A 17,237-nucleotide genomic window follows, 5' to 3' on the forward strand; every position below is an offset into this window, starting at 1 on the left:
AGAAAACAAATACTTTGATTAAAAAATGAGGTACAGGACTAAGCAGAGAACTCTCAAAAGATGAAATGCAAATGTCTAAGAAACACTTAAAAAGTGTTAGACATCAGGGATGCAAATTAAAACTGCTTTGCAATTTTATCTTGTCCAGTAAGATTGAGATTAATATGACAAATAACAGCAGATGCTGGCAAGGAATCAGAGAAAGGGAAACACTTACTTATTGTTACTGGGAGAAAGACTGGCACAACCTCTATGGAAATCAGAATGCTATTTTCTTAAAAAAAACTAAAAATTGATCTACCACAAGATCCAGCTATACCACTCTTGAGCATATGGTCAGAGGAATGTTCATCTTACTACAGAGACAATTGCTCATCCATAGTCATTTCCAGTTTTTTAAAATATGATTTCTATCCTTGAGTCTACTTCTGTGGTATATAATAGATGACGTTATTTACTAATATTTATTTGTTGAACCATCCTGGCATCCTTGAAATGATACCTATTAGATTATGGTGAGTGAATTTGTGTGTGTGTGTGTGTGCGTGTAAGCATCCTTGAATTTTAGACTGCAAAAATTTAATTGAGAGTTTTAAAGATTTTTTCTCATTGCTTTATATTTATGGTTGTTCTCCCTGCAGGTATGACTGTGTACTGAATGATTGCAATCCATGCAGTTCCTATAGAGGGCAGGAGGGGGTGTCTGATTTTTTGGAACTGGAATTATAGATGGTTGACAGGATCCATATTGGTGCTGGGGATTGAATCTGGGTGTACTTGTAGAGAAGCACACTGAGCCGCCTTCTCAGTACTAAGAATTATTTTTAAACTATGGTATCAAGCAAATGATCTATAATATTTTTACAATATTTTTGTTATTTTGTGTCTTTATCCTAAAAACTTGTGAGCATTCTTTCATTTCTGATTGACAAAATTTGAGATGCATTAGTGCTTTGGTAGAAATCAAATTTGTGAGATCATCTGGACCTGGGTTCTTACAGTTGGAAAAATGTTACTACGTCTTCAATCTTGTTATAGATTTGCTTAAATTGGGATGTTTAAATGAGAAATATCCTTTATAGGCTCATGCATTTGGACCACATAAACTTTCAGAGGCTCAGTTTCACCACTTTCATTGTTTAGATAATAATTATATGTACCATTTTTATTGTATTAATATTAGATGAAATCACATGTAAATTTACGTTTCATTATTAATATTTTGTTGAGTATTTCCATTCATCCAATTAACCCTCTTCCTGAGATTTTTTTTTTTTTTTTTTTTTTTTTTTTTTGGTTTTTTGAGACAGGGTTTCTCTGTATAGCCTTGGCTGTCCTGGAACTCACTCGGTAGACCAGGCTGGCCTCGAACTCAGAAATCCGCCTGCCTCTGCCTCCCAAGTGCTGGGATTAAAGGCGTGCGCCACCACTGCCCGGCTCTTCCTGAGATTTTAAGAATGAATTAATTTTTATTTTATGTATTTGATCCATAGTTGGTGATACTATTTGTAAAGGTTATGGAACTTTGAGGAGTGAAGTCTTGATGGGGGAAGTACATCACTAGGGATAGACTTTTAGAGTTTATAGCCTTGCCCATTTTCTGTTCTTTGTCTTTCTGTGTCTTACTGTCTCTATTTGTCTCTATCTCTCTGTCTTTGTCTTTTCCTCTCTGTCTCTCCCTCTCTCCCTCTTTCTCTCTGTCTCTGTCTCTCTGTCTCTCTGTCTTTCTCTGTCTCTCTCTCTCTCTTTCTCGTGTGTGTGTGTGTGTGTGTGTGTGTGTGTGTGTGTGTGTGATAAACTGTGAACAGCCAGGTTTCTCCTCCAGCCACCACACTCTGCCTTCCACATGCTCATAACCTCTGAGTTTGAAAGTTGAGAGAAACCCTTTCTTCCTTAAGTTGCTTTTCATTGTGCTATTTTTATCACAGTAACAAAATTGTGATTAATTAATATAAAATTATTCATATCCTCTTGGTTTAATTTTGGCAGGCCATTTGTATTCATAAATGTATCTACTTCTTTTATATTTTCTAATTTCTTTAAGATATGTTGTTAATGTGTAAACTAATAATTTTTATTTCAATGGTTTTTATTTTAAAACTCACTTCTCAGTTCTAGTTTTATTAATATGCATCTTGGTTTTGTATTTTTGTTTTGTTTTATATTTTGGTTAGTTTGATGACTGGTTTGTTCATCTCATTTATTCTTTCAAAGATTTTATTTTCCATCTCATTAAATTTTACCCTGGCCTTTATAATTTCTGTCCATCTATTGCTTTATGCATTGGTTTGTTTTTGTTTTCCTAAGGCCCTGTTTTGTTGTTTATTTCAAAGCTTTCTGACTTTTGATGTAGTCAGAGTAGCTATGAGTTGTTCTATTAGGTTTTCCCCTACTGTATCATGTCAGTATGAGTGCCTGTTTCCTGCTATAAGAGATTTTACACTTGACATTGAATTCTATCACTTTCCCATCTTCTTTCCTCCTCTCAACATGTTCCTCTTGAAATCCATGCCTCTTTTCCATTGATTATTACTGCCACACAGAAATATATGAATATGTATATGCACACACATACACATATCCTTTTGAGTCTATTTTTGTTTGTATGTACAGTTTCAGAATTGACAACCAGATATGTGTTTTCATTTTCATGACACTCCAGGAAGTTTTAAATTTCTAATTTATTTCTATGATGACTTCTTTACCATTCTTTAATGTATTGCTAATTTTCATGTTTTGTATATGTTTTGTAATTTATAGTTTTATCCCATTAACATCTGTTAGAGTACAATATCCATTTGCTAAAATTTGCTTTGTGTCCTTGTTTTGTGTCCAATGGAAAAATGACCCATAATATTTAATGACAGTTAAAAGTATGTCTTAGGGTTATAAAAAATTTCTCTCTCCCTTTGAGTACATCTTCCTAATGTTCAAAATATATTCTTTCTTGTTGTTGAAAGAATTAGTAATGCTCATAGGCACAGTTGTTTATGCTGTGTTATGGAATGAGTCAACCCTGGGAAGAGCCAGACTGCAACTCAGTGAAGCAACATTTTCCAAATGAACATTGAATGATGCTACAAATACACAGAGATAGTATATTCATTCTAGGACAAAAAGATATATTTTAATATAAAACCTATCACCTGTATAATTCTGTTATAGTATCAAAGAAGAGTGTCTTTAATTACATATGTAATTAATGATAACCTATTACAGTCTAGTGCAACAGAATCACAATATATCTGGAATACAACTTAAAATTGATAATTGGTACTAGGTAAGAATTTGCTCAATAATCTAAAAAGTATTTTGGAGAACTCCTACCTTTTGTATATAGCATCACATTTTCTTCCTCTAATATGATCAGAACTATACTGTATGAGAGGTTTAGTACTGCAGCAAATATGAAAAACCTGCTGGCATTATCAAAGAAAAATAGAAGATTAGAAATAGTACCAGTCTTCTTTTCCTAAATAAATTTCTTTTGGAAATATATTCATTTCAAGTTATTATTGTAAATTTAAAGCTTGTAAATACACAGATTAAATTTTGAATACACAACGTGTCAATGTAGGTAATCCATATAACAGAAATTATTTTGATGTCTTCAATATTTTTGATAAATATAAAAAGACTATGATGCCAAAACCTTTGAGAAACATTGCTCTAATGCAGTTAAGCAGTGTAGATTGGAGCTCTTGGATTTCTCATATGAAGTACATCATAATCTCTGAAATAACCACATAAAAATGAGTATAAAAACTTGGTCATAGCAGAGTTTCTGGAATTATTTCAAGCACAAATGTTCAGTGCAAGTTTCATAACAAGTTGGAAAACAAGCAGAACAGCTATTATTTGATGAATAAATCGATACATGAAGAGTCTGGGAAAAGCTTACATAAAATCTTCCATTTAAATAAATACAATGCTTATTTTCAAAAGCATTTACTTTACGAATATGCACACAGAGGGTTTTTTTTTTATTGTACTGTTGATGGTAATCCTTTTTCTGTGTGTTAATCTGTGACTAAACACAGACATATATCTAATGTTTACACAGATGTCTGGGATGTGAGGCCCAGGGCAACAGTTGACTTTTAGCTTCTTCAGTGGCGGTATCATCTTGTTTAACATGGCAACACAGACGTTGTAAATCCTGGACATACATGTCTTTAATGACTGCATTAAATTTTTCCCACATGAAATTTCTATCACAATAAACCATAACAGTTGTCCATTTAGGAGCTAGGTTACAGATAATGAATATAATTACTTTATCATTTACATTCAGAAGTGGTTCATATGATTTCTGTCACATAAGCCTCAATAATTCCCAAATTAAGGATTGCAGCAAAGATCCAAATTGTCCTAGGCAAAGGATTCCTCAGATCAATCTTCTGATATATACAATATCTTGAAATAGATTTTTATCTACTTTTCAAAAACCAAAAATTAATTTTTTGATCATGTTACTTCCATGTGTAGGCTCATGCTGATTAACAGCAGAAAAACAAAAGACACCAGGGTACTCAGTCTCTTTGATTAAATGAAACATGTATTTTTTTTTCAGTCGCACACTAAAGTTTTCACAGTCCAATCAATCTACATGATGCTGATGGTGGTGGTGGTGCTGCTACTGCTACTGCTGCTGAGGTTCAGGAAGATTTAGTGATAAAGAGTTGAGCATGAAGACAAAAGCACAATGGATGGTGGAAGAAGAAAATGCAGGAGAACCTGCTTTCCAATTTGCCAATAAGACTATTGCTTTATATCATAACATTTAGTAAACAAACAAAAACATTTTAAAACTAAGAAAACTGGAAAAGATAAAATATATAAAGAAGAGTTCTAAAAATAAAATAGCTAAAAGCTTTATATAGTGATTAAATGTAAAAGTAGAAAATTCATAGTTACGTACTCATAAGTAGATTCATATTTTCATAACATAAGACACTAGAATGTCACTGAGCTTACAATACATGTGTGTGTTGAATAGTTAATTTGTTAGAAGATGAAAGAATAGCATGTGTCATACCAGTAGGAGAGTGTAAGAATAATTTTAAAAACTGCTTCTCTTTCTGGCTTTGGGCTTCATTTTATATTCCACTTCAGAAAGGGAATGAAATCACTGAAGCCACAACTCTATGCTCCTCTGAGATGATGTAAATGGGCTTCAAAAGTGCAACGAGGTTCAAATCAAAATCAAATAATATTTCAGGATGCACCTGCCACTATTCAAGACATTTTAGACTTATGTCAAATAAGAACTTAGTTTTTATTTTCTCAATAAATATCTCTTTTTAAGAGATTACATATAAAACTGAAAAAATTTCCCAGCAGTAAAATTAATAAAACATTTTAATCACAGGTGCATTTATATATATATATATATATATATATATATATATATATATATGTCAATAGTGGGCTTTTAATTAGAAAATAACTTCTATAAATTGTAAGAGTTGCATCTGTTTCAATTGGGGAAAGCAAATGATTTTAAAGGACTGCCTTCATTCTCTTATTTTATTTTATTATTTTACTGTTTTTTATTGGATATTTTCTTCATTTATATTTTTAATGCTCCCCCCTTGAAACCTCCTATGCCATCCCCCTTCCCCTTGCTCATTCTCTTAATTTATTACCACTAAAGAAGCACCAGTTACACTCTTCTCTCCAGGACAAGTGCAAAACTAGTCTTGGAAAAACTCTTTGGTCTCTACTGGAGGCTTATCATGCCACCTGGCTTGTATGGCATGAGAGATTAACGGGCACTCGCTATATATGCTTAGCCCTTAACCTGCAAGCATTGCCAATGAAGCTCTTTGCCTGGTAACTTCCTTGGACTCATCCATATTGTTTGAGTGCCTGGGTGATAAATTGCACGTGGCTCCTTTTAAGTGTGTCTCGGCAACCAGGATAAGGAGGTAGCAGGATGAATCGGGCTGCAAAGTCATAAAAGTAAAGAAAGAAAATGGATTTCTAACTACAGAGCAGAGTGTACACTACTGGGTGAGGAGATTACAGCTGTTGTGATGAGACACAGACTCCCTTACTGAACAGTTTTCTTCAAAGACGTTTTTTTTTTTTTTTTTTTTTTAGTGGCCCCTGTCTGGATCTTAAAGGATAAACAAGATTTCGGTGAAGTTACTGGCAGTTGCAAACGTTTTAGAACACAGAGGAGAGCATATGTAAATCTACTAACTTGCAACATGAATGAAAACTTATGAAACTGAGAGTTGGTAATATCGGGAGATGAGTGGAATTAGACAAACCAGGGAAGAAGTAAAGTTCTGGTCATAAAGCTTTAAATGTTGTTCAAAAGAAAATACAAAAAACTACACTTCCCTTCATAATTAAAAGAATAAACAATAAAAGAGTCAATGTCTGGCCAATGCTGCCTCCAAATAACTTAATAGAACAAATCAACATATACATGAATATGGTCATACTATTCAACAAGCATGTCTTGAAGTGTTTTGCAACTGTTACTGATTTCCACACCATCATCCAACCAGACTGAGCAGCCTGTTAATCTGTCCATTTTGCAGATAAGGAAAGGAATAGAACAGCAAGGTAGGAAAATAATTAAATATAACCTCTATATCTTTCCCCTGAGACAACGGGAGTAATCAGGTTTCAATTGCTGTCCTAAAATGTGACATATATTAGTATCATATAAACTACCAAGTTAAATTATGTACAATTAAGGTTTATCTTAATTTTCGAAAAGAATTTTTATACCACTGAGAGAAAAATTGTAAATTATTCTTTGGGTGATATGTGTTGGATAAGAATTAACACCTGCTCATTATATACAGAGCCTTTGTCCACGGATGAGCATCCATGTTTAACCTAAGCTCACTGCAGGAAGAAAAAGAAGATGCGCTAATTAAAAGCAATTATGAGCACTTGGGAGGCAGAGGCAGGTGGATTTCTGAGTTCGAGGCCAGCCTGGTCTACAGAGTGAGTTCCAGGACAGCCAGGGCTACACAGAGAAACCTGTCTCGAAAAACCAAAAAAAAAAAAAAAAAAAAAAAAAAAAAAAAAAAAAAAAAAAAAAAAAAAAGCAATTGTGGCGGGAGAGCTGGGAAATGACAGACACTCTCAGGTTTCAAGCCCAGTTTAGAATCTTCCTAGAGGTGAAGACCATAAATGGGGTACTTAATAGTTCTAAGTACCCATTGTAAAAGCAAAAAAATAAGGGTGTGAGTTAATGGACTTGCTATATAAAGGGGCAGAAAGTTAATCAATAGAAGATGATGATTAACAGTGAGAAATACAATTAAATAAAGGACATGTCATTTCCTTCTGGACTTCTCTGTGGCTGTATTTTCTAAAATGTATTCTGGGAATCACTAATTCTGTGGAACTTAAATGGTTATTACAAGAAAAAATGTTTACTGTGACCACTGTGGCAAACCAAACTCGGGGAGGTTCAGAGTACTTTCCAATCAAATGAACTCTGTAGCCCCGCTGCAGGCTTTCTTCCCCTTTATGATCAGTGTAGCCATAAACCACATAAACTTTCAGAGGCTCAGTTTTGCCACTTGAATTGTTTAGATAATAATTGTTTGTACCATTATTGATTGCATTAAATATTAAATGAAATCACATGTAAATTGCAACATAGGTTTTATTATTAATATTTTAATAATATTAATAACAAAATTAATAATTTTATTATTACTATCTTGCTGAATAGTTTCATTCATCCATTTGGCCCTCTTCCTGAAATCTTAAGAATGATTTCATTTTTATTTTATATGTATGGGGTTTTATTTTATGTGTATGTGTATGGCTGATAACTACAGAGGCCTAAAGATGGTGTCAGATATGTCTGCAAGGAATTGTGTATATGGAGTATATGATTGTGTTCTGTCATGTGGAGGTTGGGAACTGGACCTCTTCAATGCAGCTAGTGCATTTATCCACTGAATCATCTCTCTAACATCTTTGCAATAGTTTTTTTTTTTTTTTTGTCTGTTTGTTTTGTGGGGTTTTTTTTGTTTGTTGTTGTTGGTGGTGGTGGTGATGGTTTTTGTTGTTGTTGGTTTTTTTCTGCTAGGGCTTTCGTTCTGTGGATCTGACAGTAAGAGAAGCAGTATGGTAATGGGATGGGGGTGGGGTGCTTCTTCCTAATAAAACGTAATGTTAATGTCTCAGATAGGTGTAGTAGTTCATTTTTGTAGTTCAGGCACTTAAGAAGCTTGAGCAGGAGGATTACCACAAGTATAAGACTAGTCTGTTGTGGTTCTACAGTACATTCTGATAATATCCTTTTCCTTCTCCTTGAAGAGCCTACCCACCTCTCTACCCACCCATGTCTCCTTCTCTTTCTGACTCTCTGTCTCACTGTGTCTCTCTCTGTCTCCCTGTCCCCTCCACAAGCCAAAAATGAAAACAAAAAAAGTTAAAAAATAAAAAAAAAAGCAAATCACACACACACACACACACACACACACACACACACACACAATGTCTGTTTTGTGTTGGTCGATTAATTCTGGGAATGGCGCCTGCCCTGGGGTGTGTCACTCCATTTCAGAAAACTAATATTACCTTTCCCAGCATGTATCAATTGCAAATAACTTCTTGTTAGGGGCTGAACTTCCAAATTTTTCTTCTCAGTGTTAGGAAATTTTTTCTTGTTTAAAGCTGTTCAGGTCTTGCTTGATTTTAAAGTATTTTAGTACATACCTCTAATACCAACACTTGAGAGACTAAAACAGATTAAACATAAATTCAAGGACATCCAGAATTTCTTTCAAAAATCCTTTCTAAAAGGAAGAATGAGAGACAGAAAGAGAGAGAGGGGGGATGAAGAAGAGGAGAAAACAGAGAAGGAGGAAGAGAGAAAGGACACTCTTCTTATTTATTGAAGGATAGATGCTTCATATTAAGACTTTCCCAGGCCTACCTTCTCTATGGAATCCCTAAATATAACTTATCTGTAATGAAAATCAACACATGGTAAGTATAGAATAAGTAACAGTTATTATAGCATCTAGCTTTGAAAGTTCTGGTCTAAATAGACGCATCATGTTTTGTGTTACATGATTTCACAATTACTCAATTTAATGACTAGCTGATATTACCTTCATGTCAATGCTGTTTTATTTTATAGCAGGTCAAAGACTCAATGATTAATAGTGACCACTGTGGCATCTTTGTCTCCACCCTACCTTCCTGTAGAAAATTAATGAAATGTAAAAACCATCCTGGCTCAGATCTATAAAACATTACCCAGAGGGCTTACCACATTGTAAAATAAAGTCTACTTCTGCTCACAAAGTTTCCCAACTGGCCACTTAATAATTGACTCACTCAAACCCAGTCCTCTGTAGCCAGATTTGTTTGTAGCCAAGTATTTTATCAGTTGGATTAAAGGACTAATCAGTTGGATTAAAGAGTCACTAGCTAAGTTTTCGGGCATTAGCCAACAGGCATGGGGCCTTCCATTTGACTTTCAAGGATAAATATACTCATGAACCACTCTGGTATATGAATAACAGAAAGTTAATAGCATATTATCATAACATGTGGTTAGCAGCACCTAACGTGTTCAGAACTCTACAATAAGATCACTAGAGTTGACATCCAAGACAGGATATGTGTGCCTCTCCCTTTACAACTTGTGATTATCCAAGTCTTACCAATACGTAACAATACAAAGTCACATAATGAGCTCACCTATAAAACCCAAGGAAAGTCTACCTAATTTCCCAGAGTAACTGGAATATAGATTTAGTATAACTAAATATAGACTGTGAGACACATACTGTCATAGAGGGTACAATGTTTGCTTTTACTTTTCACTTCACTACCATTACCCAGAATACCATTTGTAGATTTTATATGTTTAGTAATATCTGATAACCAGAATATATTAAGGTTATAATACCTGAAAAATTTCTACATGGGAGGAAAAAATATGCTTCTTTCTATTAACTAGGTATAGTACTTTATACCTGCAATTCCAGCACTTTAGAAGCTAGACTGGGAGTATTGCCAGAAGTATGAGACTAGTCTGGGCTGTATAGTGAGTTCCAGGTTAACCTGAAACTAAAATGTGAGACTCTATCTAAAAAATTAAATAACCAACTCTAAAAATGTATGACAGTATAATAAACACTTCCTCTCCTGTGTGTAGAAAACATCAGTATGAGTCTTCTAACCATGGATAAATCCTGTGATCCCAGAATTCTCCATCTTCAAAGTAGATATGATTTCCTATAGTACAGGATTATTTTGAGAATTAAATGGGATGTGGTAATAAAACCTAAGTTATAAAACTGGAAAATATCCCACAGATGACAGAATGATTCTCTCCATATATCTGAACACTCACAGTTTTTGTAATGTGAAAAATACAGATTCTAGAATTCTTTATAATTACCATCTATTCTGCTTCCAGGATGGCTGTATTTTATATGCCATTCAAGAAGGCATTTCACTAGGATTTTAGAAGAAAAATTAGAACTAGGCTACAGAGAAACATAGCATGCTATAAAATATTCTTTAAGGGTCTAGCTAAAGTGATACTAATAGCATAAATCCATTCAAAACTAAATGACTCCCATCATATACATGGAGTGATAGATATCTTTTAGTTGGGAGATCTGTTTGCAGAGAAATTAAAAAATGAAATGTGATAGATATTTTCTTATGCCTCTAACTCATTGGATTTTTTGTTTTGAGTTTATGAAAAATAGTCTTGGCATAGAAAGCTTTTGTTTTTAAATTTTATTTATTTATTTATTTATTTATTTATTCATTTATTTTGTTGTTCTGTTGTTGGTTTTTTTTTTTTTTTTTTTTTTTTTTTTGTAGCCTCTTGTTCTCAAAGCCATTATGTAGTTCAGGCTAGTGTTGAGCTTATGGCAATCCTCTTGCTGCAGCCTCCTGAGTGCTGAGATTGTAGGCCTGGGTTATCATGCCTTGTCTGGATGCTATTGCCATTGTGGCATAGGTCTTCTATGACAAAAAAAAAAACCAACAACAAACCAAAAACAAAACAAAAAACCTTCAGTCATCACCCCTCAAGAACTTCTTTTGAATCCTGCCTCAGTTAGGGTTATTATTATTGTGATGAAACACTTTGCCAAAAGAAATTTGTGAAGGAAAGGATTTCTTCAGCTTTACTGCCATAGCACCATCCATCACTGAAGGAAGTCAGGACAGGCACTCAAAGGACAGAAGCCATGAGTGGGTCCAGAAGCCATGGAGGGGTGCTGCTTTCTGCCTTGCTCCCAATGGCTTGTTCAGTTTACATTGATACAGAACCCAGGACCACTAGCCCAGTAATGGCATCACCCACAGTGGGCTAGGCTCTCCCCCATCAATCATTAATTAAGAAAATACCTTAAAACTAGATTTTATGAAAGCATTTTCTCAATTGAAGTTTCCTCCTTTCAGATGACTCAACCATGTGCCAAGTTGACAAAAACAACAACAACAACAACAAAGAACAAAAACAACAACAACAACAAAAAACCTCAAAAAAACTAGCCAGGATAAATTGACCCCTTGCCACACAAACATATCACTGTTGTGCCAGAATCATTTCTCTTTTATTCACCCCAAAACCACACATCAAAATTCACATTACAACAAAAACCATTTCACAAACTTAATTTAAAAGTCCCACGGTCTTTACAAATTTAAGCCCCCAAATTCAGTCTTTTTAAAAATCCAAAGTCTCTTTTAAAACCCGAAATCTCTTTAAAGTCAGTCTCTTAATGGCAGGAACTTGTAAAATAAAAATTAGTTAAATACTTCCTTACTTCAATAAGGAAAAACCAAGGCACAACCACTTACTGAGCAAGGCAAAACCAAACTCCAACAGAATAAATAACTTGTAATATCTGGGATTCACTCATTATCTTCTGGGCTTCTTCAAGGGCTTGAGTCACTTCTCTGGTTCCATACTCTGCAGCACACATAGTTTGTCTTCTAGGCTTCTGCTGGCTCCAATCCACTGCTGCTGTTCTTCCTAGTCATGCCATGGAACTAGCATCTCCAAAATGCTGTAGTCTTCTTCTTCAACTATGCTGTACTTTTACCAATAGTCTTTAATAGGTCCTTTTCGGGGTCCTAAGCCTCAACTTCTCTGCATGACCCCTTGAATCCTGGGCCTTCAACTGCCACTGAGGCTGCAGCTTCACCAATGGCTTATTATAGTGGCAAGCCTCAGTTGTTTCCTATGAACCTTTCTTGTCTTCAAACCAGAACCACCTTGGTGACTCGTACACTACCGAGTTTGGCTACCAGTGTAAAATACAACCTTTGCTGTCTCTGAAACACAGCTTCTGTGTGCGCTCTTATAACATTTCCCAGAAGAGTTTACCTCCACGATACTAGTCTCTTACCACTGATTTCTCGACTCCTTCTGACAATCATCAAGTGTCCCAGTATTGCTAAAAATTCCACTTTAGTAGTTTGTTATCTTGTTAATCACAGCTGGCTCTTCAGCCCCAGCTAACCAGAACCACAGAATGTTAATTCAAAATAACAAACGACCTGAAAAGAGACTTGAAATTTCCCTCTGTAACTTCACAATCTATACCTCCATCTTCTTCACTGTCCTCAACATTCTTGCTCCCATTTCCTACAGAACAGATCACCAAGCATGGAATATTCAATGGCTATTCTTGAACAAAGTTCTGAAGTCCTTCTACAATTTTCCCCAAATCAACATGGTCAGGTCAGCCATAGGTCATACCCCATTCCTAGTACCAACTTCTCTTAGGGTTACTATACCTGTGATGAAACACAAAGAGCAAAGAAATTTGGGGAGAAAAAGATTATTCATCTTACAATTCCCCAGCACTATTCATCACTGAAGGAAGTCAGAACAGCCACTCAAATAGGACTCAACTCCTGGAAGCAGGAATTGATTCAAAAGTCATGAGTGGGTGATGCTTTTTGGCTTGATTCTCATGACTCAATCACCAGCCCAGGGATAACACTACCATGGTGTTAGGAGCCGCAGTGAGTGTGACAGCATTTGCCATTACAAGATGGCACGGGCATCCTGTGCTCCCACAAGTAAACAACTAACTGTGCAGGTGCAAAAGGCAAAAGTGCGCCAAAGTCACTGCCCATCCCCGGGGCGTAATATGGGGTGATGAGTGAACAGTCAATCAGAAGTGAACATGCCACTCTAGGGTACATATAGCAGTGCCTTTCCCAGGCTTTGGGTCTTTCCGCTTCTGCTGATACAAAAATAAAGCCTCGCTGTAGTAACCACCCGAACACTGCCTCACGTGTCTCTTTCGCGGGCGAAGGGGACTCGAAAAGGGGTGTGGAACACCATGGGCTGGGCCATTTTGCTTAAATCATTAATTTAAAAAATGCTTTATAGCTGGACAGTAATGGCACATGCCTTTAATCCCAGCATTTGGGAGGCAGAGGCAGGTGGATTTCTGAGTTCAAGGCCAACCTGATCTACAGAGTGAGTTCCAGGACAGCCAGGGCTACACAGAGAAACCCTGCCTGGAAAAACAACAACAACAACAAAAATGCTTTATAGCTAGATCTTATGAAGGCATTTTCTCTGAGGTTTCCTACATTCAGAACACTCTATTTTGTGTCAAGTTACCAACTAACCAACCAAAACAAAACAACAAACAAACAAAACCTAACTAGGACAAATCCCATGTTTATCTCTTAACCTAGAAGTGAAAGGCAGAATACCTCACATGTCCTCCTGTCTAATGTTATCGTTCCTTCCTCTTGGCAAGATTAAAAAAGAAAAAAATGGGAGGAACAGGCCATGGTGATTAATGGACTATCAACCAAATTATCAGTTGTATTCTACTTCTCACTTCTTTGTGAGTTAGCCATTTATATATTCTTCCTCTGTAGCACTAGTAAAGTACAGTGTTTGAGGATTTAACCCTTAAGTTTCTTTAGTACCTTCTTTAATAAATGGCTTCTGAATTTCACACTCCTTATCTGCAAATAAAAAGTTTCATGTAGTTACTTCTGAGGCACCTACAGGGTAAGGGAACAAGAGACTAAAACAAGGGAACACATAAAGGGCGAAGCCCAGGCCTCCTGCGCTCAAGCTCAGCCTCAGCAGCTCTACTTTTACTCGTGATTTAACTGAGGGCTATTATAGATTTTTATATGATGAAAGGCCTCCATTGGTATGAAACAAAGAAGACAATATCTAACCCAACCAAATATCTAAAGCTACCTTCCCATTCGCATCCCTTGTGATTCAAAATGTGCCTGAAGGATTAAGTGTTCAATACTGAAGAGCTGGTTTTACAATAAACAACAAAAGTTATAGGGTTTCAAGCATGGCCCCTACTTTAAAGAAATTTCCAGTCTCCCAAATAAGCTGAGACAGCTGCTCTGGTGGCTGTTGAAAACTCATGTAACAGTGCAAATGTCATGGTAGGTGACAGAAGAATGAAGCCTGGGAAGTGAGATAGAAGAAAGTAACTCATGGGAGGGTCTTCAGCTGGAGCTGGAAGAAGACCAAGGTCCTCAGGAAAGGAGAGGAGAGGACTGCAGTACAGAATACTGTATAGAACACTGTATAATGGGGCATGCAGCATGAGGAAAGCATAGTAGGTCAGGAACCTCCAAGAGACCAATTACCCCAGTGGAGAGTCACATGTGGACTCTCTTGACCCCTTGACACGTTTAGTAGAAAACTCAGACATTTAAGCATTTAGGGTATGATAATCCAAGCAAGTGAAAGCTGTTTTGAGTAAGACATAATAAAAGCAATGGTTTTTAAAGATGCTAACATTAATGATATTTTGAAGATTCAGGTAAAAGCACAAGGATTTTGGGCAAGAAACATTGCAGTAGTCCACATCCTACTTTAGAGCATTTGAAAATGGCTCTTTCCTTCACACACACTTGTTGTTTAGCTTCTTCCTGCATGCTGTGATCTGGTTTCCTTCAGCCCTCATAAGCTGCCCAGGTTTTTGGTTCTTTTCATTGTTCCAGATCCTTGACCTCAGAATCCCTTCTTCTCAGATACTATATATTCTTGCTCTATCTACATTAACTCTGTTGACTATTTCATTCTACCATATAGCTTTTGATACCATCAGTATACTAATGAATGACCAACTTAAATCACCCATTTGAACTGTATCCTTAAGCCCTATATTGTTACACATAACTGCCCACCTAACACTTTCACGGGCAACTCAAACCCACTCTTGCCAACATATGTCACCTAAAGGAATAAAAACTCCATTTCTTCTTTCTGTTGCTTAGGCCAAAACTCTTAATGTTATCCTTAGCATGTCTCTTTTCTCACAACTCACATTAAATTTTTAGTAAACCTGGTTACATATTTTAAATTTGTGGGACCCCATATGGTCTCCTAATGGGTTCTCTTCTCTGCTTTTAAGTCTCTAACACAAAGCAGCTAGAATAATCCCATTTAAATATGTTAGATTATGTCCTGTCTTCCTTCACAATGCCCCAGGGGTTTTCCTTACTCTTGACCTACAAGCCCAGTGCTCCCATCACACCTGGTATCTGCCCTGAATGCCTTAACTTCTGTCCCCACCTTATTAATTATCACCTCAGAGAGCTTGCTCACTCTTTCTAACTCCTCTTCTACTAAAGCTCCAAGGATTTGTTCTCTTGCCCTGTCTAGTGCTATTAGCAAAGATCATTTTTCTGCTTTATTCATGCCAAATTGCAGCCTTTGGCTGCTTAATTTCCTCTTTGTCTTTACATCCTTGCTTTGTCTCCATTTCTCTTGGTGGTTTTGGTTTAGTTTTGTTTTGGCAGTTCTGAAGATTGAACACTATGTCTTGCTGCACATGCTAGACAAATACTCTGCCACTGAGCCATGTCCTTAGCTCTCCCCCATCCCCATGGAATTTTATTCACTCAATGTACATCCTTTGTGAAAAACTTATTTGGATTGGTTTTCTGAATTATGCCAGAAGTTAAGCTTCACGAGGGGAGAACTATCAAGTTTCATATTTGATGTTTTGTTTGCTGCTGCATTCTAATATATAATATATACCTAAGTAATTCTATTGAAAAAACAAACTTGTGTGTCTTAGTTAGGGTTTCTATTGCTGTGAAAAGATATCCTCTTTCTTTATAAGAAAACATTTAATTACGGCTTGCTTTGTAGTTCAGAGGTTTATTTCATTATCATCATGGAGGGAAGCATGAAGGCAGATATGGTGCTGGAGAAGTAGCTGAGCATTCTGTATCTGGATCCAAATGTTGATTATTCATGTATACGTAGAGCGCCTATCCTTCAATCCCAGGAAGCCTGGTTATTTTCCTGCTATATCTTGTACCTAGGATGGTACCTGATATTTTGTGTCACTAAATGCATACTTGGTGGATGGAGATGTTCTAAAATACATCAAGAGAATTAAGGATTTGGTCTAAATCACCACTTCAAACCTTCTGTGAGCCCACTTACTTTAGTTATTTAATCAATACTGTTTAGATTATTTCTTATGTTATGTAGGACTCAATTGTTAACCAAAAGTTTTGGTAACAATCTAGGTTGTACATTATTAGTAATAAAGCTGATTTGTTCCTTAATAGCAAAGAGATTGATAAGTATATATTTATTATTTAAAATTAGGTATTCCCTTGTGTTCAAGAAATCCCTTAGACTAGAGAAATTGCTCAGAGTATGAATGCATACTTCTCTTATACAGGACCTGGGTTCAGTTCCCAGCACCCATGCCAGGAGACTCATAGCCATCTGTCACTGTATCTCAGGGGGACCTCACGACTTTGGCCTGCACATTTATTCACACACACACACACACACACACACACACACACACTTAAAAATATAATGAAAATATATTTTATAGAATACTATAATAGCTAAGCCTCTTATTTAGCGAGGAAGGCAATAAAAATATCTAATGTAGTACCCAATCATTGAGAAAATCATGATACATGTATACATATTCAGGTAGAAAAGTAAAACTGTAAGCAAAGAAGGTTGTATTTGGGTGGTGACACACTGATCTTGGGGAAAGGAAAAGTGCAATGCAGGTTTGCTAATGTGGCAGACAGGAAGGAGAAGCAGGATGAGAACATTCTAGGTGGGAAGATCGTCAGAAAAGAGTAAGCTAGAGTATGTACACACACCATTAGAGGCTTCCCTGATCCCAAAAGACAAGCAGCCATCACTTACTTCAAAGAAGGTCTCTGCATCCTCAGGTGTTGGCAGACCCTCAGGAGAGTAGAAGACAGTCCCAGAGTCACCC

The sequence above is a fragment of the Arvicanthis niloticus genome, chromosome 2 (genome assembly GCF_011762505.2).
Source record: "Arvicanthis niloticus isolate mArvNil1 chromosome 2, mArvNil1.pat.X, whole genome shotgun sequence".
NCBI lineage: Eukaryota > Metazoa > Chordata > Mammalia > Rodentia > Muridae > Arvicanthis > Arvicanthis niloticus.